Raw genomic sequence first — 22,370 nt, forward strand, 5'->3', positions numbered from 1 at the left:
TTCCTCTGCTAAACACCAAACAGCAAGTGGGGGACTGCCTTTCTCACAGAGATTTGGAGAGCATTTGGCACAGAGCAGAGAGCCTGAGCTCAGCCAGATCCTCTGGGTGCTTCTAGAAGGCATGCTAGGAGTAATATTTTCCCTTATCAACAAAAATTTTCACAAAATCTTTTGTATATTTACTCCTTGTTCACAGGAACCTTGTTGACTGAGAAAGTCTACTGTGGGTGAAGAACAGACACACTTCCCTCTGGCAGGGTCAGCCACCTGGAATACCATCTCCAGAGGAACATCTTCATTAAGACAGATAGTGTTTGCCCTCTGCAGTGAACATGACAATAAAATATGTTTAAGCACACCGTAAAAATTAAATAGCACATCCATTACATCACAGCTACTACATTGCCAGGGTGCTTGGTTTGTAGGATCTACAAACCTTCAGCAGGAAAGGCTCTGTAAATTCAGTCAACTTGTGATATTGCAAGATGCCAGGTCACGTCCTTAAAATGTGTTGTTTCATTGTGAAAATCTGGTTTACCAGAGTTTAATAAACCAGCCACTGCTGCAAGAAAGTGATGGTGTGTCTCAGTGCTCATTTGCACCAGATATTTGTGCAAACCTGACCTGGCACAAGGGCAGTGGTGCCCAGTGAAGGATGTCAGTAGGAGCAGGAACCTGGGAAGCACTGATGCTTTTTTTGGGTCATGATTTGAGGTTTCTTCCTGCCACCCCTCCCACTTCACCAAGTGCTCTTGCAGACCTTAAATCCGGTTCAAAACCCACCAGAGTCCTTTCCAGTCTCTTTTGAGGGACATAATAAACTTGCACCAGTAAAACTGAAGGCAAATGACTTCAGTCTGACCTGACGTAGCTCTGCTGGGATCAGTCTGACTTGGCCAAAGAAAAGACAAATATTCTCTCCATATACAAAATAAGACAAAGCTGCAGAAAGTTGCTTGACAGCTTTTTGTCATACAGAGGCACTTTCAGAGTTGTCAGGACATGAAAGCAAGCGCTACTAAATAATATTTGACTTGAGTATTATGTCACATGAAGTAAACATCATCTGTTGCCCTGATGGCTTGCTTCGGGTTGGAAAACAACCACCACTGCCAAGGCACCCAGGCAAATTCCTAAAAGAGGCTCTTGCCCAAGTGCTCAGAGCAGTTTTTTGGCTTCACACTGCATTCGAGCTGGGGATGGACAGACAGATGCAGAGGACATTGGAACACATTCAAATCCCTTGGGGCTCAGACAAATGAGTAGGACTGCATCCTGCTCCTTGCCTGATTCCCAGATGTTCATGGGCAGCCTTTGAGGCTGGGGCTGGGATTCCAGCAATGGGACAATCCCAAGGAGTCAATCATTTGGAGACCAACAGCTATGAGAAAAGTTCAGCCAAGTGTGCAGAACCACGGGGGAAGGTAGAAGAGGTGTACAGAGATTTTGGCTGTGGTAAAGGTCAGGCTTATCTGGTGTTATCAGTCACGAAATGAAAACAGCAGAGAATATACTCCAAAAATTCAACCTGGAAACTATATTGCTTGAAGGGCAAAAAATGTTGCAGGAGGAAGAGTGAAAACCAGAAGGAAGTGTTAGACTAATGGTTGGACTCAATCTTAGAGGTCTTTTCCAATCTAAACAATCCTATGATTTTGCTTGGGAGAGGAATAACACCTGATGCATCAAGGAGAAATTAATCCCAGTCTGGAAAATAATGCTATAAAGAGAAACCTGGGGCAAACCCAGAAAAGGGTTTTGTTTTCCTCTAAGAATGTCCCTGGAGACACCAGAAGGGGCAGAGTGGTCTGTGCATGGACACAGACAAAGCCTTGAGGAGATCAGTCCCTGGGCAGGGTCATGAGCAGCACGGTCACCCAAGGAACACCCACAAAAAATTGCGAAAAAACCAGCACCTTCAGCTCAAGGCAATACATAAAACACCTGGAAAAATCAATTTTCTTGGAAAAATTCCAGCGAAGCACTGTGGAAGTGACTCCAACCTGCAGAGGTTTTGCACATGTAGAATCACTCCTGCATGAAGAAGTCACAATTCTGGGGCATGCATGGTTCCCCCAGAGATCCCTGCAGGAAAACTCCTGCAGGAAAACTGTCGGAGAGTCTGAGCTGAGCCCAAGACAATGAGGTTGGCTTGGGAATGGCTGTGATTTTTACGGCCCTAAATTTGATAGATTACCAAGATTTGTTCTATTTGTTTTTTTAAGGGAAACGTTTTATGGAACCCAAAAGTATTTTGCTAACGAAAATAAAAAAGCCACTTACAGAAGGCTTTGTGAGCCACCACACAGACAAATGTTACTAAACACAGTGTTTAACTGGGATTAGAGACATGAACATTAAATACCAACAGGCAACCTCTGGTGTGGGAAGTCCCCAAGCCATCGATTCCTGTGGATCAAAACAATGCTGATGGTGGTATCAGGACCCTTTTGCTTTGTCCTTAGACTTTTTCTCTCAGCATCTGCTGCATAGCCCCAAACACGAGGCAGGGCTAAGCTCTGGTCTGACCCATGGCAGGGTCCTAACACCCACCACATACAGGATCTCATTTTGTGGTCAGATTGCAAACATCTCCTGGAGCTCCTGGGGATTTTTCCTTTGGATTGAGTACAAAGGCCTGCTGGAGGTTTACAAACAAATGCCTTAAAGATAAATGCATGACTTTTTTTGTAGGAAAAGATTTTCTTTCAGGAAGAGAAGGAAAAGAAAATGTGAGCTAATCAGGGCAAAGACAGAATAAATGAGTTCATGGCCAAAAACCCCCTAAATTCATTGCCATAAAAGATAAAAACTGAATGAGTAATGAGAGCACAGCTCCATCACAGTGGGAGAAAAACTGGATAAAAATGCAGAGGTCCTCTCACCAAACAAATCTTTTCTATGGGAGGAAAAATGGGAAAATAGAAGAAACACAATTATCCATCAACTGCTCTATCAATTTTCTCTTAGCATCCAGTATAAGTGTAATTTAACACTTTGGGTACACAAAGTGAGAACTGTGTACTGGACCTGACAAACACATGATGGACATTAATAATGGAAGTTCAAGTCTTCCCAGCCAGGCAGACATGCCCTGGGAAGGGGCCACACTGCTACCAATGAAGAAAGGGGAGAAAAAGGAAACAGAAAGATGAGCAAAGGTAGCCATCAGAGAAGTTGGGGTAATAGGAAAAAAACCCTCAAACTTAAATTAGGTCCAGGAAGTCTCCCTTGGTGTCTTGGTGCTGGTCCAGAGAGTCCTGGGAAGTCTGAGCATCTCTCCTAGATGTGCTTAAATAGGGCAGGTCAGTGTCAGACCACACCCCAGAAGGTGTGCCCGGGCTGGCATCAGCCTCTGCCATGCCCAGCCTGCCCCTGCTGCAGCCCCTGCACATGGACAACTCCACATCTGCAGCCTGGCTGGTTTTATGGGAAATGCTGTTTTGAAGGAAGATGAGGAGAAGCTGCTACCCCAGCAGAGATGGAGCACACGGGATGCTGGCCAGGACAAGGTCAGGGCTGTGCGTCATTGTGAGCTCTGCTAACACTTCCCTCAATAACAAGAGCGTGGCTTGGTTGCAGCTGGGCTGTCCTAGTGGTCCCCAGCCCCACTGGCCAGTGGGAGACTGTACACAGTCCAAAATCAAGGAGAAAACCACAAGCCTGAAGATATCCTTCCCCATTCATTCATCTGCATAGCCTCCCCTGCACACTAAACTATTTCCCTGCGTTTATTTTATGTTGCGCTTTTCAATGGTTACGGTTGTCAGATGCTTTCAGTGACAGGACACTGGTTTTTCAGTTGCTGTTGCCAAAATTCCACTATCGGGGCTTAAATTTTCCAAGCGAGCATCTGCTACAGTCTAAGTCTTGAGGGGGGGGGAAACACTTGAAATATGTCTCGTAGAATGAGCTCATGGAAAACAGGGTTGTTTTGTCTACGTTTACAAAAAAAAAAAAAAAGTAAAGAATCATCAGTGTTTCACAGAGCAACACAAACATTTCCATACAATAGCGTGAAACATTAAAATCTGCCGGAGGAGAGAGGAGTTTGCAAGCTCAAAGCCTTGAGAAGGAAAACATCGTTGCTGGGGAGGCTGAGCCATGGCCAGGACATTTTCTCCATCTCTCCAAATGGGAATCTGCCATCAGACAGAGCTGCTCCTGGGAGAAACCCAGCACCCCACCAGGAGCAGCTGGAGCAGTCAGGAGACCCTGACTGGATGGAGCAATTGCTCTGAAGATATTCCAGTACTGTCTGGGTGCAATCCTGTGCCATGTGCTCTGGGACAACCCTGCTTGAGCAGAGGGGTTGGACTGATGACCCACTGTGATCCCTTCCAACCTGACCCATTCTGGGATTCTGTGTCCACGTGTGCATCTGAGAGGGTCTCCCATGGATGCTTGGATTGATCACGTGTTGTTTTGCAGGGCAAATGCAATGTGTGCCTGTCTGAACAGCACTGCTGAGGTATTTTCCAGCTACTTCAAGATGCAGCTGTGATTACATCATTCATTAATTTGTGGCAGGGACAAGTATCCCATAACTCAAGACCATGAGAGATTTCTAGGGCTTTGACACTAGAGATTAAACAGAAATAAACATCAGTATCAGTAAAAGTGACTGTAAAATAGCAGAAAGGATAAGTGGTTAAGAACAGATAAAGATCAGTTGTGTTAGCCTATAACAAGGATTTAACTGCAGGGAGAGAAGGGCACATAGAGACCGTGGCAAATTGACAAGTTCTTCACTGTTTATGAATAAAGGAAGTATTTAAAAGAATAAATAGAGAGTTTCTAGAGAGGGGAGGTGTGTGCAGGCATGGAGTTATGCACAGTCCACTAGGCTAAGTGTCCTGCATTTCAGACTTGCCTGCTTTGAAAAATGGCTCCAAGGTACCTCATACCAGCATGGGCTGCTGAATTTAACAGACTAATTAATACCTGTTTGTCCAAACCTAATTGTCTCTGAGGGACAGTGGTGTTTCCATTGGACTCAGAAGCTGCCTCTGAGGCACACAGTTATCAGTCATGAAATCCTACTGCTTTCTAAATGTTTTGGAAAGAAGTACACAATAAAGGCCCATGAACAAGGACAGCAGCAGTAGATACATTCTTCTGGATCTTTATAGCCTGTTTGGAACCAGTAATCCCAAACATGGGATTACTGCTCTGCCATGTATTCCACAAGGGATCAAATCCTGTGTTAAGCAATGCAGAAACCTTCCTAACACCTTCCTTTGTTCAAGGTGTATTCCAGGGATTCACCAACCTCCATCTCTTTAGCAGATCCCTGGGACCATTACAGCTCTGCCTTGGCAATTGTGGCCAGCAGGATTTGGTGACTATGGACCCTCACCCTGCTCTACCCTTCACATGCTCTTTTGCCTTTTTAAGATCCAAATTTTCAGATGTACTTGACAACAATCCAATTGTTTTCTCTTTGTGCCAGCATTGGGAGGCTGCACACACTTGGAGACAGCACCTTCAAAATTTAAGCATCAGAGGATGCCATGACACTGTTTTAGTAAGAGAGTCAAGAAAATATTTTTTTTTAAGTCAATGAGTGATTAAATAAAATAAATTAAATATACCTAATAATCTAAAACCAAAAGTAATGTTTCAGGAACCCACTCTCATCTCCTCCCTACCCTTTGAAAAACTTCAGATAAAGTCTTCAACAGATAACATGGTTCTTCTTCAATCAAAATAAAATCACCTCCATCACTTTTGGGTTACTCCAGGTTATTTTTAAAAAAAACATTTCAGTTTCAAAATTCTAAAATACACTCGAATCAGAAGGATGACAGAATGAAGAATGAGGGTTTTGTAAAAGATGTAGTAGAAAAATAAAAGATTCAGCATGTTCAGCCTCAGTTCACAAGAGCCCCACATAACCAAAATCTAATTTTTAAAACTGTGTCCTTCTCTTCAAGGATTTGCCAGCTCCTTTGCAGCATCCTGGTTACATGTGTAACCTGATGGAAATGAGACTCAGAAAAGGTGCCCAGGCACATCAGTTCGGGCACTGTCCTTGTCTTTCTTGCACCTACAGGAAAACATCTTCTTGCTGAGGGACACTGCTGACACAGGAACACCCACATCAGTGCCACAAGCAACTGCCAGCCTTGACATCCTGCAACACCTTGCCCCAACCAAGACAGGCAGAAGCACATGCTTCAAAGACTTCCAGGATTATGGGGGAAAAAAAAAAAAACAAAAACAAAATAAAACAAAAAACAGAAACATAAAGGCGCATAAACCTGAGGAGTTTCCCTGAACAAACTGGGCACATTCACATGAATGAACAACTGCAGGTTCTTCTGTGAGTGCAAAGAAATGCCAAGAACTACCTGCTGTATAGGAAAGGCTCCACTTCTTGCAGTACTACAGGCCCTTGAAAAGTTCAGAATGGACCAGGCTGCAAGGAGGACAGGGATGATTCCCCAGACTGTTCTTAAAGGGTATTCTAAAAATATGGCCAGCACGTGGAAAATATTTGGAACAGCCTTCATAAAAAAGGTTTTGTTCTATCTGCTCAAGTGAAGATATTTATGGTGTCTGCTGTGTCATTCCAGATTTGTCATGGGCCATTAAATATCCACCTGGATATTGCATCATTTAACTACTGGAATGCGTAAGCATTTCTGCTGCCTGTGAAAGAGCAGCTCTGAGCTGTGCAGAGCATTAAGTGCACTGCTCTACTTTAACAAATAAATCAGAAAGTGGAGCAGATAATACAACTGTGTTCAGTTGTGGTGGACTGACTGTTATGTATATTTATTTCTTTTAACTGCTCATAACAAGAATGTGAGTAGGGACTGTATATATTATTTCTGGCCTTTCCTTGAGTTTGTTAATCTTCTCTGGGTGTCAGCAGCATTTTTGGTGATCCATCTGAGCAGGTCTCTTCTTAAGCCAGACCCTGCACAAACACAGTCTGGCAGATGCCTGGCATGGACAGAAAAAAAAAAAAAAAGAAAAAAAAAAGAAAAAAGCTCATCTTGATTCAAGACCATGCTCCAAGCTTTGTGCACCTGAAGGTGGGAAACCATCACTCAGCCCACGTGGCTCCAACCTGTCAAGGTCTGGAACAGGATTCTGAAACAGCATCTCAAATTCTGCTTCAGTGCATGAAATGTCCACACACACCAAAGTTTTCTGGCATGTAATGCCTTCGAGATGTGTCCAGCCTCAGGCCATGTTTTTCAGACTTGTCCCCATGCTGGCTGGTCCAGCTGCCTCACATTTGTGTTCCAGTACCATCCACCTCTTTTGAGTGTGGCTGGTGACACATAGGGGACCTTGTGTCAAATCCAGCTTTACTGCAAACACCAGCACAGTGTCTAAGGTGGAAGAAAGGTTCCATGGTTACACAAGGCACTGAAATGGATATTCCTCAAGAGAAAGCCTCTAATGATGTATGACTACAGACCTTCTTGGTGGTCCTGGTTTATCCCAGATTTGAAAAAACCACCTCATGCAGAATTGATGGAAACAAGGTGGCATTGTGGTTTGACTGCTGTTGGATGTTGGCACCTGGCATACAAGCAGGGACAGCACTGGAAAGATTTGATTCTGCCAAAGCTAAGAGATTTAAAATACATCTATTTCTTTCCAGTCTTCATTGGGGATGGTGGAAAAGAACCTAAACCCTCTCCAAAATCAAAATGTAGTTATAGAGGGTTATTAGGGAAATAAAGTGGTTTCAGTGGGAGTGATTGAGCCAGGCTGGGGTGGGAAACTGGATTTTGGGGCTGGTTCTCCGGGGGGGCAGCCTGTGAGCCGAGTGCCTGCTTGATAGCCAGCAGCCCCACGACCTTTGGCCTTGGCACACATCATCTCACAGAGTCCCTGGGGAATGTGGATATCGGGAGCACGTCAAAGAGGTCAGAAAATCTGGCAGGTCTCTTCCCAGATGACATCAGCTTTGGAAGAACTTTGTAAGAATCAGAGTTTTGCTGCAGAGAAAGCAAATGTCTGCAGAACCTCAGCTGCAGGGGAAGGAGCTGCTCTTTCTGCAGAAGGATTTTCTGGTTCCCTGCAGGTTGCCCAGCATGCCCAGGCTCCATCACACATCCAGTTAATGTTTTCTGGTTGTCACTGGAGTGGCAGCAGCAGCTGCAGAGGCACAGGTTGGTCTCAAGTAGGATGTTGCTCCCTTCCAGAGCATCAGAATATTTTCTTTTGTAATTCCAAGGGGCTGGACTCTAAATCTGATGTGTTTCCTCTGATAAATTGCTCACAACAGAGGTCCCCACCCTCCTTCTCTGATACCAGCAGCACAGAGCACCAAGCAGGCAGAGGAAGGAAACTCAGTAAGATCAAGTCCTTTCACAGAACAATTTTATCAACAATTTCTAAGCTGCTCAGCTCTTCCCAAGCCCAGCAGAGGCAGGTGTTCCCAGTTTACTGGAAACCACCAGAGAAGTGTGAAACAGCTCTTACTCTACTGGGCCATGTGGATAGGAAATCTACTTCCAGGACAAATGTATTTCAATAAACCCATTCTCCAGACACACTCTAGGTTTAGCCCATAAAGTAAACTCTGTAGTACTCATTTTGGAGGGGAGAGGGGAACTGTTTTCCTTGGCATTTCCCATCCCTTTTTGCCTCAGCTGCAGACAGAAGGAAAGCAAAGCACACACGTGGTCCCTAGGACGGGAGGAAAAAGGGAGATTTTGCAGGGATTGGTGTTAGAATGCCATGGTACTCTGGAGAGCCCCTCCAGTGCCACCCAGCATGAAACCAGCAGCTCACTGTGATCAACCAGAACAAGGAACCCTGGAACAGATACTGCAGTGAACAGAAAAGGAAAAGCTGGCTAAAACATGCAAATGCAGCCTGCCAGTGCAAGGCAGAAGGCAAGCAAGCAAATAATGACAGCAGGTAGAAAAGTTATGAACACAAAATCTCTATTCTAAAAAAAAAATTGTCTTCTTACTGCTTTTCCCACTTAGATTCCATTACATGAATTTCATCAACAACCCTAAAATCCACAGGGTACTTCAATTCGGTTTTTCCTATAGTTTAAATACAGGAAAACTCCACATGACCAATCATTACAGAAGAAGCAGGAGCCTTGGCAGTGGGACCCCTTATAGAACAACCAGTCCTGATAGCTGTGAGTAAAGAGCAGCAGGTAAGATCCAGGTCGATATTTGATTTGCTTCTTTCCCAGACTAAGATCTGACTAGTAACAGCTGCCTACTTTATGGCTGTCTCTTTTTATTTCTTTATTCACCCCTATGCCCCCCAAAAAGGGGAGGGGGGGGAAGAACGACTAAAATTTACAGCTAGAAGAAACCGATTACTGTTGGCAAGTGAACTGAAGGGATCAATTGTTCCATATGGCAAAAGCCAAAGAACTCAGGGCTCTATTCACAAGAAAAGACTGATGTGCTAAAGGGCATGGAAATGCCACTTTTATTGTGTGGCAGAGAATTTTCACATTTGAATCCAAATTCCATAGGAAAGCGTGGAATGTGAGAGACTCGGCTCGGAGCTGGCCAGACGGCGTGTGTGAGCAGAGAGCATGTGTGCGGGAAAAGCACAATGCCCTGAGCACAAAGGTTCTGTGTTCAGGGCCTCCAGCACAGCGTTGGGCTCTCACACAGGCAGGGAATTGTCTGCAAAATGCCTGGAAGTCAGCACCAAACGTGCACAGAAACAGGCGAAGCCAGAGCAATGTGCTCCCCTTCCCCAGCCTGCGTGGACTGTTAGGGCTGGTGGTGGCGGTGGTGCAAGAAATCTTGGTCAAACTCATGAGAATCCCTGTTTTAGGGGTGGGAGAACAAACCCCTCACATTTCTGTGCTTCAGGAGAAAGAGAAGCAATTCCCAAGCTGAGCAGGCTGGGGCCAGGTGCCTGCAGGTGGGAGCAGGGATGTGGGATAGAGTGAGCACAGCAGCGTTTACATCATTTCAGGAGAAATGTTCAGAGTTAGGATGGGATGAAATACAAGACCCTTGGCTCTAGGATAGGCATGCAAACTGTTTATGTGTTTGTAGACAGGGCCATGTTGGCAGAGTAGTTAAGCACGATGGATCTGAAGAAGCCAATCCAAGCTGTATTTTTGGACATGCATCTAAGGCAGCTCCAGTGGGAAAGAGGCACAGCCCTGCCATCTCAACCCCATATTCTGGGTGAAGTTCCCAAAGGTTCTTGGTGCTGGGTGCTGCATGGAAAGTGGGGACAGATGGTTCCTGCTCAACACTGGGGACAGCCTTTAATTACCAGCTGATTCAGTGTTTTCCCATAGACAGCTGTACAACAGCAGGGAGGAATTTTGATATTCAGTTTTACAAGCAGAAAATGGGAGGTGGGCACACATTTAATAAATCCTCCAATGACCGCTAGGTACCTCACTCCCAAAAGAACCTTGGAAATCACAATTCTTCCTCAGTTAAGTGGAAAACAAAGAAGTTCTCAGAGCAGCCAAGTACAAATTCTTCTAAAGCAAATGCCAGCGCAGAGATTTCCCAGGTTTTGTTTTGGGATGCTCTGTCTGCCAGTATCTGAAACTCAGGACACACAAGCGTTTCTGCATTTCAAGGAGGCTCGTGGCTAAATTTGGGCAAAGTCTGTGAACTGAAGGAAGGGGGAAAGGCTTTGGGAAGGACTGCAGCAGTCGTTGTGCTAGTGCAGCCCTGCAGATGGGCGTTGGAGCACAGCTCCCGTCGGGCGGGATCGATGGCTCTCTGGAAGGCTGACAGCACAGATGTACTGCAGCTTAGCCTGTGACTAATTTTAACAAGCTGCTTGCACAGTTACAAAAGGCAGATCTGTTGGCATTTTTACTTTCAACCACCTGGTCTTGACAAACATTTTCTGCAAATAGCACATATGTCATGAGGCTGGACTTGGGGAGGCGTGCAAGGCAGGGAGGAGTTTAAATCCTGAGGATGGAGTCAGGGGCTGGAAGTGGTGATGGCCATGATGTCCCACCAAACTGTCCAGGTCAGCATAACCAACTGTGACCAACAGGCTGAAAGAAAGTAATGCTCAAATGAAGAGGTGAAATATTTATAAGACAAATGATGCAGTTGGACAGGTCTGTCACTCATGATGGACGAGGAGCCCTGTCCAGGCATGGAATAGAGCAGATTTCCTGCTCAGTATCACCTACAGTGCATTGACATAAGCCTTGGACCAGCTCCAGTCCTGGGTCCATCCCTCTCTGAATACCAGAGAGAGAGAGAAGGAGACAGCTTGAGGGAAAATGCCCAGAAGATGACAGAGGTTTGACCCTTTGAAGGAGACCTTGTAGAGCAGTTTTCATAGAAGGTTTTGACTTAAAATAGGCCCCTCCATGCTGGAGCAGCAGAGGAGGACACAGCTACAGAGATTTGGTGCTTTCAGGGATAACCCTGGATCAGTTTGCACCCTTGGGCAAGGCTGTCCTTTTTGCAAGAGATCCAGAGCACAGCCTGATCTGATGGAGCTAAACATGCAGCAGTAACCTCTACAGTTCTCCTTTTCTCACCCCACAGTAACAAGCACTGCCAAAATTCAGGAAGGACTGGTGTGAATTTGTGTTAGAGATGAACATCCTCCAATTCAAGCATCATGACTAAGCACAAAGATAACAAAGGAGCTACTAACAGTCTCCATCCCTTGATGTCTCCACTGGCAGGCCATTTTGGGATAAGAGTTATTGGGCTCATTGCCAGTGTGACTGGTAAATCCCATGATTCATGAAATGTAAACTTCCAGTTGTTGATCTTGCGATATTCTCTGCCCTTAAAACTAATCCAGCTGTTCACAGAAGTTTTCTCTGTTTTCCTGGAGCCTGGCACAATGAGGGAGATGAAATGCAGTAGAACAAAAGAGTGAAATGACAAACTAGTGGGGCCATGACTCAACTGTTTCATAGACTTCTTTTTGAGATGGGGGTGGGGAGGGACTGCTGACAAGCTGGGCTTTGATCAGACCAGGGAAGGGAGGAGGACGCTAAGTGATGCAGAAACTATCGCAGTGAAATTTCTTTTTCTTTTATAAGGATGAAGCTGGTTCTACTCTCTGCATCTAGAATTAATTTGCTTTGGGTTGGGCGAGGAGCAGAGAAATAGGAGAGCCCTGGAAATCTGCAGTGCCTTCCCCTGATTAGAACGTGTCCTGGCTCACAAACGTGAACTCTTGTTCCAGTTTGTTTTTAAGCTACACTGGAGCCATTTTCAGACTTCAGAGTAAATCAAAAAGTAAAACAAGCAAACAACAATCCAAGAGTTTGTGTGCCAGATCAACTGAAAAACTGGGTCTCTCCTCTCCAGAAAGTAATATTTTGTGATAAAAATATTTTTACTGCAGCATTACCAAAACGAGTCTCTGGTGATCTATTATATAAATCTCATAGTCAAAACTAGACCACAAAAACCCTTCTGCACACAGCCTTACCCCCAAAAATGGTCAGTCAGGACCCTCCACAGTTAGTAAAACACACATTTTCAGTTGCCTATCCAACACACAAACCCTCATTGCTTGCTCTGAAGTAGTCGTGGGACAGCAGAGAGGAATGAGAAGGAATTTGAAAAGATGGAGATCTAGGAACAAATGATAATTTATGTCTTTCAGAAAATGCAAGTCAAACCTTGCCTGCTCTGGCCCTTCAGCTCTCCTGATTGGAACAGGATATGTGTTTAGCATATCTCCAAGGTATTCTTATATGAACATGACAACCAGGTGCCTACTGCGAGGACAGCTATAACAAATCACCCACATTCTTGTCAAGCCAATGTTTCAATTGTTCTCCTCAGATCATCTGACTTCAGTGTGGGCTCCCTTCAATTTCTAACATGGAAAGTATTTCCAATAGTTGACAGATGTCTTTCCTCGCTTTGCACTCCTTTCTTACCCTCTTCAGTGTCAGCCTTGCAGGAAATACCAAGTTAATTGGAAAGATTAGGGAAGGTCTCCTACAGCTATTACAGGAGAAAGTGGGAGCAGACAGAATGCAGTTAAGAGATAATAATTCATTTAATGTTTTATTTTAGTATTAAACTTTAAATGTTAACAGCCAGAGGAAAGAAAGGCTCTAAAATTCTGTTGGATGTTTTTTATCACTCAGCACAAGAGATCCCTCTCATAATAATTTTAAACTGGTAGGTTAATTCCTTGTTCACATACAGAAGACAGTTTTCAAGAAGCAAGCATTTATAAACAGTTGCTAGAAATACAATTTGATTTTGCTCCACAATACTAGAGTGTATGGTCCAGCTCAATGGTTTATCCCCCACACAGACCTCAGGTTTTTTTACCTTTAAATTTCTCTCCTGTGGAAGATGAAATACTGATTCTCAGCAGAAAACAAAAACAAAAACACCAAACAAACAAAAAAAAAAAAGAAAAAATAGAGAGGAATTTTTTGAGCATGTAGACAATGAGAATTTCTATAGAAATTGTCTCTCATGAGTTCATTTGGTTTGAGTCAGGGTTTGATGCCAAGATTTCTAAAGGACAATAAGTCCTCCTGAAGGATCCAGGATTGGAATCTAGGTTTTCACTTCCACCCCCTCTCCATCATTTCATAGGTAAAAAGAATATTCTCACATCGGTATCAGTTTTATATGGTGTTTGATCTGCTCTGATTTAGAGGCTATATTCAAGTGTGTGAGGTTACAAAGAACTTTCTTTCTAAAAGGACACAAAACACAACCTGTCCTAATTATGACCCTCCATGCACTGGAGCTATCTCAGCTGTTTGGACCCTACAGTTGTAAGTGAGATAGGTAAACATCTCAATTTATTACTGCTTTGTAATGCTGTTCTTGAAGCAAAACAAACACCATCCTCCTCGAAAAAAGAGGTTTGTAATAAGAGGGAGAGGAGGGAAAAGAACACCTCTATGCTGCAAGGACCAGCTGCAACATCTCTGCATGAGGAAAGTCAAACCAAAGGAAAAAACTCTGCATGAGCAATGCTGAACATGCAGCTCTCAGCTCCTTTGGACCAGTGCAGGAGACAGAGATTGGGTATGGCTGAGCATGGATATATGAACAGATAATAGATTATAAATGAGTTTTGTGTTTAAACCTCCTGAGGAAGCAGGGACAATTAGCAGAGACATGGTAATTCAAGGTACAAGTCAGTGACAGTCACAGCAGGGCTCTGCAGGACCCTGGCAGGAAATCACCCTCTGAGGGGCAGTCCCTGAGCTGTTACCACTATTACGACCAGTGGGGATAATTTGAGATAATTTTCAAGATTGGTATTATTTGTGTCACGCCAGCCAGCATTTATGCTGCAGGTCAAAACTCAGCAGTCATTTAAAATACATTTCAAAGCATTACCTGCTCGGGCATCTGGAAGTGCTTAGGCACGTGAACCTGTTTGCTATTTACACTGCTTAACTGTTCCCATGTCAGACTGTGTTGGGTGACAGCAAAGAAAATAGTAAAGAGCAGGACCCAGTGCCTTTTCCAAGACAAAAGGATGATAAAAATCCACTGGTGGCTTCTCTTTATCTTGTGCCTTGAGAGCTCTGGGGAGCAAGTATAAAGACAAGGGTAAGAAAAAGAAGAGTAGCCATGACTTCAGATGAGGAGCCACCCCAATGACATCAGGATGAAGGCTGCCAAAGTCTGATGGAGAACAGGAGTATCCAGAAGGGAATCTGCAGGGAAGAAGACCTGAACAAAAGTTGCCTCAGCTGGGACTCTGAACAGATGGGATCCAGTGAAGAAAGTTCTTCTGCCAGGAGCCCATAAAGCAGAAGGAAAGCCCATGAAAAGTGTGATGAAGGGCTGCAAGTACACTTCATGAGCACTATTTTATTCCCAGAAAGGAGTCCTAGCCCTGCAAGTCACAGAAAAATTGCCCACAAGACATTCTGGGTGATGCCAACAAAGCTCAGTGCAGGTTTGTGCTAATAAATCACACCTCCACACGCCACAGGTGGTGGCTGACAGAAGAAAAGAGAAAGTCCCCATTAGCTTCAGGAGGCAGCTGCAACTGAGATGGGTATGAATATCCTGAATTATCCCTCAGACCCCAGGCTGGGCACATATTACATTGTATGGAGCAGTTTTAGAGATGCTGTGCATGGATCTGCCTGCTGCAAAGTTTGGGCAGGATGAGCCCCACAGCAGACGTTGTAGTGCTCAGTGCTAGGTGACACACGTGCAGAAATGTGAGGACAGGCACCTGCCAGCTCCCAAAGCCAACAAATTCCTGAGCCAGCAGCAGGAAAACAAACACAACAATGACTTGCCCCAACAGCAACTTGAGGCTGCAGTTTCAGCTTGTTGGCAGTATCAATAAATTTTCTTTGTGAAAGTGTGGGGTTTATTTGCTCAGAGAACACCCATGCAAATATTCAGAGGTATTTCTCCTGAGCTTGGGGGTTATTTTAAATCTTCACCCTGTGACCACCCCTAGACACACAGCCTGAGGCAGTGCTGCCCTGCCAGTCTGCACTGCTCTGCATGCCACAATGTGCCCATGGGATCTTCCAGCCAAAGTGCCCATCATCCCGCATCCAGATCATTTCCCAGCCTGGGAATGGATGAAAGGTGCAGCCATAGCCCAGGATATCTTGCACCAGACTGCTCTCCACATCGTGAGACCAGGCTGAAAAAATCCCCTTCTTATTTCACCCCTGAATGTGCATTAAAATAATTTAAAAATTTAATGGCAAACTCTCAAATTTTTTTTCTTTTTCTCTCCACAATCACTCCACAGAATAGTTGGCAACAATTTTTCTTCATTAGGTCAATTTTTTCCCTCTTGGTCTGCCAAGGCTCATACTCAAATTCCAACTTTCCTTTGAATCCCACCTTCTAATTGTCATTGTTATCTACTTCTTTTTCAAGAGAAAGGAATGCCCCTTGGTCTTTCAATCGGCTCAGATTTGTGACCTGACTTTAAATACATTCAGCTGAAAGCCATTAGCAATTATTCAATTCCCTTTGCTGTAAAATGGCTTAAATTACTTGACATTAGTCTGTTATTTGAAGAAAAAATATCAATTAAACCTTCAGGTTTAAAGAACTTATATTTATACATTAGAGGCATTTAACAGTATTTTGATTCTAAATTTTTTCCACCAGTTTCATTCAGAGCACAATTCTGCCTCACATGAGTCCTGTTGCCATCTCAGGTGATGCTTGGCCTACAATGTGGCTTGGACCAGCATTGTCTCCTGGCTGGGTCTGAGTGTGCCACGGGCCTGGGATGATGCTGGCTCCAAGAGCACACCTGGGACCATGGCTGAGCTGCAGAGAACACCTCCCTGCTCCATGCCAATGACCTACCATCATTGAATACTTTGTCCCAACTGTGTTGGTAGCACAATTTGCTCTGATGACAAGAAGAAGGAATAAAATAAAAGAAGAGCAAAAGAAGGAAGGAGTCAAGTGAGCAGTTTGGTGGCAGTGCTGACCAGAGCATCATTTCTGCATCCACCCATCCTCCCTGCTGCCTCTTGGCAGTGAACAGGGTTCAATTTTCTCCCCTTCTGCTCTGAGTTTGACTCTTCTTCAGGGCCTAGGATGTTGAAATACTCAGGTCTTGGCCATTAGAATCATCAGTCATACTCAGCACTCTGGCACTGTTCCCAAGAAAGAGTGGCTACAATTGCAACTAGAATTTTAATGCAATTGATTTGATTTCAGGAATTCAGTTTTTCCCTAAGAAAACCCGAGCTGCGTTTTATCTCTCCAGCCTATAGGAAAATACATCAATTTTTTCCAAAAGAGGGATCATTCCCCAAAAGCTCAGAGGCAGACCTTCACAGTGGAAGGTGCACCATTCCCAGTGCTTCCATCCAGCCCAAAACCTGGGAGGTTTTGCAACGGAGGGAGCTGACAAAGCCCTACAGCCAGGCTATATATTCCAACCTGTTTCTTCTGCAAGGCACCAGGCCATTCACCCCACTCATGAGTGAGCAGCAAAGGAAGCTCTGACAGCTGGATTAGGTTTGAGGGGACAAAGACTGGCCTGGGGACCACAGCAAGCTTCTGCCACCTTGATGGAGACACACCCAGGTGAAAGTTCACTCCTCAGGGGCAGCTGGAGCTGGGTATAACTGCTTGGGGGCAATTGTCAGGGGGCAACGTGGGGTGGATATGGGGCAGGAGAAGACTCCCTGCATGAGGTTTTGGGCCAGTAGCACCTTCTTTCAGTTACTCTGGAGCCACGCAGTTCAGATAGACAATTTCCCTGGATCCCTCTTCAATGCACTCTGAAGGCAGAAAGGGTCAGTACTGTGATACAGGCAGTTGTTAAAGCTCTTCAAATGGAAGAAGAGAAGTTCAGGTATGATACCATTACTGATGCTGTGAGTGATGTTGCTGCAGAGAAGCACTTTGCTCTCCAGTGTCCAATTCAAACACCAGGCTAAATTCAGATGTGGTTTCTAAGCAGCACGGATCAAAAGATATCAATTGCTCAGAAAGAGGGAACAAAAGTTTGCAGTGCACAAACCTCCCCCCACATCACTGCACTCCTTCCCTCTCGATTTTTCCCTTCCCTCTCAGTTTTCTTAGCAGCTTTTTGAGGCTGACAGTCCCTGCTGCACAGGAGGCCAGCATGGATCCCTGCACCACAGTGGTGGTTTGGCAGCTTTACGATGTTTTACATCACTTTTGCAGAGAACACCAGAGCTATAAAATTTGTAGTTTTCCTAAACCCCCAGAATCCATTTAATCAAAACAGTCCGGTGGCCACACCAGGGCATTATGCAAGTGCATGGCTGCTGCTCCTTCAGCTGCTGGAGGAGGAATTTGCTGACAAGTCAAGATTAAACTTTTGGTTCCTTCTGCTCTCTGCACTTATTACGGGCTGTTAAGAAATTTCCAGTTAATTAATTCAACCTCAGGAGAGGAAAATACTTGTAGGCTTTAACATGGTGCAGCTATAGAAGGGAAAGGCTGAGTGTGTTTACAGCTGAGCAGAAAACAGTCCTTGTTCTTTGAAACTCCCTTCTCATCTTCTGCTGCACTAGGTGTTGTCATGGGGTAGCCTTGTTGGAAATAATTTCACATTAAATTAATTTCGTAGCACCTAAACAGATTTACACCACAAAACCCCTTGGTTCCTGATCCACTTCTTGTCATGCATTCTGTTTTCTTCCCAGAAACTGCCTGTATTCACAGTCCGTAACTTGGCATGAGCACCAGCAGCCACACCTCACCTCCTTCCAAGCCAGAAACTGGTAGGCAGGCGATACAGCCCTATAAAACACAATTAACCTTTTCATTAAACAACAGCTCCCCAAGTGAGAACCAGGCCGTGCTGAAAGGAATGAGACTGCTTTATGTTAACGGTGTGTCTCAAACCTTAAAATAAAATATTTGTGCTTGCATAAATAGTTGGAAAGGTAAAAGTGTCATAACACTGGGTGTTTGTTATTGGAGCCGGAGCTTGCCTCCTGCTTGCAAAAAAATGTCAAAACAAAGCCCGCGTGGGGCTCGCTGCGTTTACTCCTCACTGCAGTGTTTGAATTCTGATACAAACCCCGGCTATAAACAGATTGCGAGACAACTCACGCACGGGCTCCTGTCAATGTGGGCTTGTTTTAGCGTGCCATGGACCCAGCATCAGATGCAAAGTTTGTTCTGCAAGCTGACACCGGGTTCTGAGGTGATCCTGAGTCCAAACAAGCTGTGGATTGAGATGATGGTGAGTCCAAGCTTGGAGCCAGCACCTCTGCAAAGCTTGGCTCACCACCTGAGTTGGTGTTAGGTCTGCAGAACGGTTGGGGCCCTGGCCAGCTTGGAACCTGGAAGCACCATCATCTCAGGTTCATGGCATGGCTGGACCCAGGGTCACCTCAGATACTGGAAAGCACAGCACGGCTGGAGCCACCACAATCTGGGGTCCATAGCACACTGGTGCCCAGTGTCACCTCACCTGCACCAAGGTTTATGCCCTCTGGGACAACACTGGGCCCATGGCAATCTTGAGCTTGTAGCTAGGTTGCCAGCTGTGGAGCTGCTCCCCAAAGCCTGCCCCAAAATCCTGAACAGAGAGTTGACTTCTGCCCAACATGTCCTAAAATCTGCCTTTTTGCAGAGTGCCTTCATCCCTAGTGTGAACTAAGCCAGGCTTTCTAACCCAGCCCAGCGCAGGGGAGGCTGGAGGGAGACTTTTATTACACTTGGCCAACAGCAGCATCTTCCCAGCTGCTCACAGCACCAGAGGAGCCAGCACTGGGAGCTGTGAGCACTCGCTGCAGCTCCTCCTCACCAGCAGGGCCCACCTGCTGCAGCAGGATGGCTTGGCAGCCTTTCAGCCTTGGAGTCTATCGATCCCATGGCTGGGAGAGGGTTCAGCTGCAGAGGAACCAGTGTGACTCTGGTGTGCTGCAGAGTGGAGCAGGGGGTTCTGTGGGCTCTTTGGGGATGGATGGTGTCCCCACACCTCTAAGGAAGAGGAATTGGCAGCAGTGGAATGCACAGGGCTCCCATGACCAGCTTTGAAGTAGCTCTGCTCTGATGGCTGCTCCAAAGCAAGGACCACTCCCCACAGTTCCCTGGCATCCTCCTGCCTCCACCAACAACTGGTAACCCCTGGGGTCACACAGGTGCCTGTGCCACAGGCTCAGTGTCTGTCCCCTTGACTTCTGCACCTTGACCAACCCTGGGCATTCAAAACTTGGAGGAGGAACAAGGGGAGATTCAATCCTAAAATTGAGGCAGGAGAACCCAGCATGCATTCTGGCACAGTGTGACTGGGCAGAGGGCAGGAAAAGCAAAAGACAGCTGAATCTGAGAAATGTACCAGCATCCTTTTTCTTTTAAAATGCCATAGGTAACCTGCAGTTTATAACCTGCTTTGCTAACACAGATCAGTACTGGTCACTGTCTGGTGTAAGCTGTGTGCAGTGGTCTTGGGGAGCAACTGGCACTTTCCATGAAGCCCAAGCAGGGACAGCCCTCACAGCTGTGCCATACTAGGCAGCAGAACCTGTTCTTAGGACCCTGCCTGGCTGATACACTTCTGCAGCTGTGAGCAGCCAAGAATTAACATTGAGCATAAAAGCAGCACGATTCCCCCAGAACAGCTGTAGAAATGCTTAGCCTAAATTAAATAAGCATTACCATAGCAGCTAGGTGCTTATTTACAAATGAAGGCCTGGGAGCTGCAGCCAGATCTGCTTGCCCTGGTCCCCACAGACCCCCAGAGTTAGTGCAGGCAGCTTGTGGAGTTTGCACAGGCATAGGACTGGATGGTTGATTGAAGGAGCAGGGTTGTAGGCTGTACTGCCCTGTCTGCATTTCTCGGAGGTCATTCAAGAGGTGGAGGTCTCCAGAGGTTGGGGAATTTTTCCCTGAAGGGCTGAGCCTGTGACAGAAGCCACCCTGCTGCTTGGAGGTTGATGCTCCGAGCAGGGCTGATGGCTGTACCTGAGCAGCCCCATGGAATGGGATGTCCTCCTTGAGCTGAGGCATCTCTCCATCACGCACCAGAAATCCTCTCTGCCAGGCAAGGAGGACACCCTTGTACCTGCATCCAGAACTGTGCCCTTGCCAGCTCCCTCTGGCTCAGGGACCCCTCTCTGACACAGCAGCCTCAGACTAACTCAAGCTCACAGATGCTTTCCCACGTCCTGCACCAACTGGTGCCCTTGGCATATATTCTCAGAAGCAGGTGTCTGTCTGGGGGCTCTTCAACCCACACAAAAGCTCCTTAAATTGCCTGATTTCCTGAGCCCCTGCCCACTCAGCAATCTTCTCCAGTCCCCAGAGAGACATCAATCATGGGTCGGGAGGATGCACAGCAGAGCAGACCCCGCTGCTGCATTCCCTCCCTCAGGAAAGCCCCAATTTGTTTATTTGCCTGGTGTGGGCTGCAGCTGCCCCACACAGACCCATTTTCTGCCCCCCTGCTCGTGTGGGGCCAGGGAGCAGCTGCAGTCTTGTCCCTGGACGGGGTGAAGGCCAGCAGGAGAGGACAGGCAGCAGTGAGCAGAGCGTGGTTGCAAGACCTCAGGGGAACAAGAGGAGGTTTCTGCTGCCCTATCCCACCCTGCAGGAATCCGGGGTCGTGCCGTTCCCACCGGGAGAGGACTGCACAGCTGTCCTCCCGTGGGGCTTCCCTGCTCCCAAAAACCTGCCTTGCTGCAGCAGCACTTCAAAGAACAGAGGATGTGGGAGCCAGCAATCCCAGGCTCTGAGTTACATTAAAAGTCCCTGAAGGACGGAGGGAAATCCAGATGCATGGGAACACGGATGGGTGAAGGTCTTTGGTGCTTACTGAGCTCAGCTCCCTCCTCCCCACTGCATCACCTGGTGCCTTGAGGTTTAGTGGGTGCAAAGCTCCTGGCACAGCACCCAGGGGCTCGGGGAGAGCCCCGGGGACAGGCACAGGTGGGAAGCACAGATGGGGCTGGGGGGTGCCAGCAGGGCAGGGAGCCATTGCCACTATCACCCTGCAATCAAACCCTCTCCTGTGAAACGCCCGGGCTCCTGCAAGCTGGCACCCTCCTATGGAAAAATGTGCCTGGAAGGTCTCCAGCCACCCCTGCTCCAGGGAGTCACTGATAGCCCTGCTGCCAGCCAGATACTCTGGGATCATCCTTCCTCCTCCCCACTGCAGAAGGATGTTTCAGATCCCATCCTCTCCCCGTCTCGCCTTTCAGTGCCTCCCATTTCTCAAAAGAAATTCCTGCGCAGCCAGAAGATTTTACCACTTTGTTCTCAGAGTATCATAATATTTTCTTTTTTAATTAAATTGCATTCCCCATCTGCCTTGCGTACATGTTTTGGGTAGTCTACGTTTGCCAAACATAAGGTCAACATCCCTGCTACTAACTTTCAATAAAAGCTCACTAGTGCTAGAACTCTGTTTTATCTAAACCTGATGTCTGCTCACAATTTTGACCGCACCCAGACTAGGACTATGTGACTTCACTGCCCCGGATTCCCATCAAGAGCCTTTTAACATAAGTACACTCATTTAGCAGCAGGCATTGTCTTGCTTTCTTCATTAGCAAACTGAAAACTCACAAGAATGATTTACAGTATTTCTGTAACAATGATGAACTTGTGGAGAAGAGTGGCTGTGTGTGATTTGAGCTGCGAGCAAATTAGCAGAGATGTCCTGGTTCTTAGTTTTAAAGCTCAAAAATGGGCTGAACTCAAGGGAATTCAAGAGAAAAAAAGCTAAAGCAAGGGCATTAAAAAGGGAGGCTGAAGGGGAGACAGCCAGGAAAAGGAAATCCCAATCTGCTGCATACAGATTAAAAAAAGGAAAGTCTATGCACTGGAAAATGGACCACAAAAATATAGATATAGCAGGGTTTCTCTGATAGATGGACTAAAATGAAAAATAAAATTTCACAGAACTCGTACAGGCTTTTTGTCCGGAGTTTCCAAATTTTTCCAAGGGAGGTTGCAACCTCAAACTCTCTCATTTTACAGAAACACAAA

Source organism: Cinclus cinclus, chromosome 12 (genome assembly GCF_963662255.1).
Source record: "Cinclus cinclus chromosome 12, bCinCin1.1, whole genome shotgun sequence".
Classification (NCBI taxonomy): domain Eukaryota; kingdom Metazoa; phylum Chordata; class Aves; order Passeriformes; family Cinclidae; genus Cinclus; species Cinclus cinclus.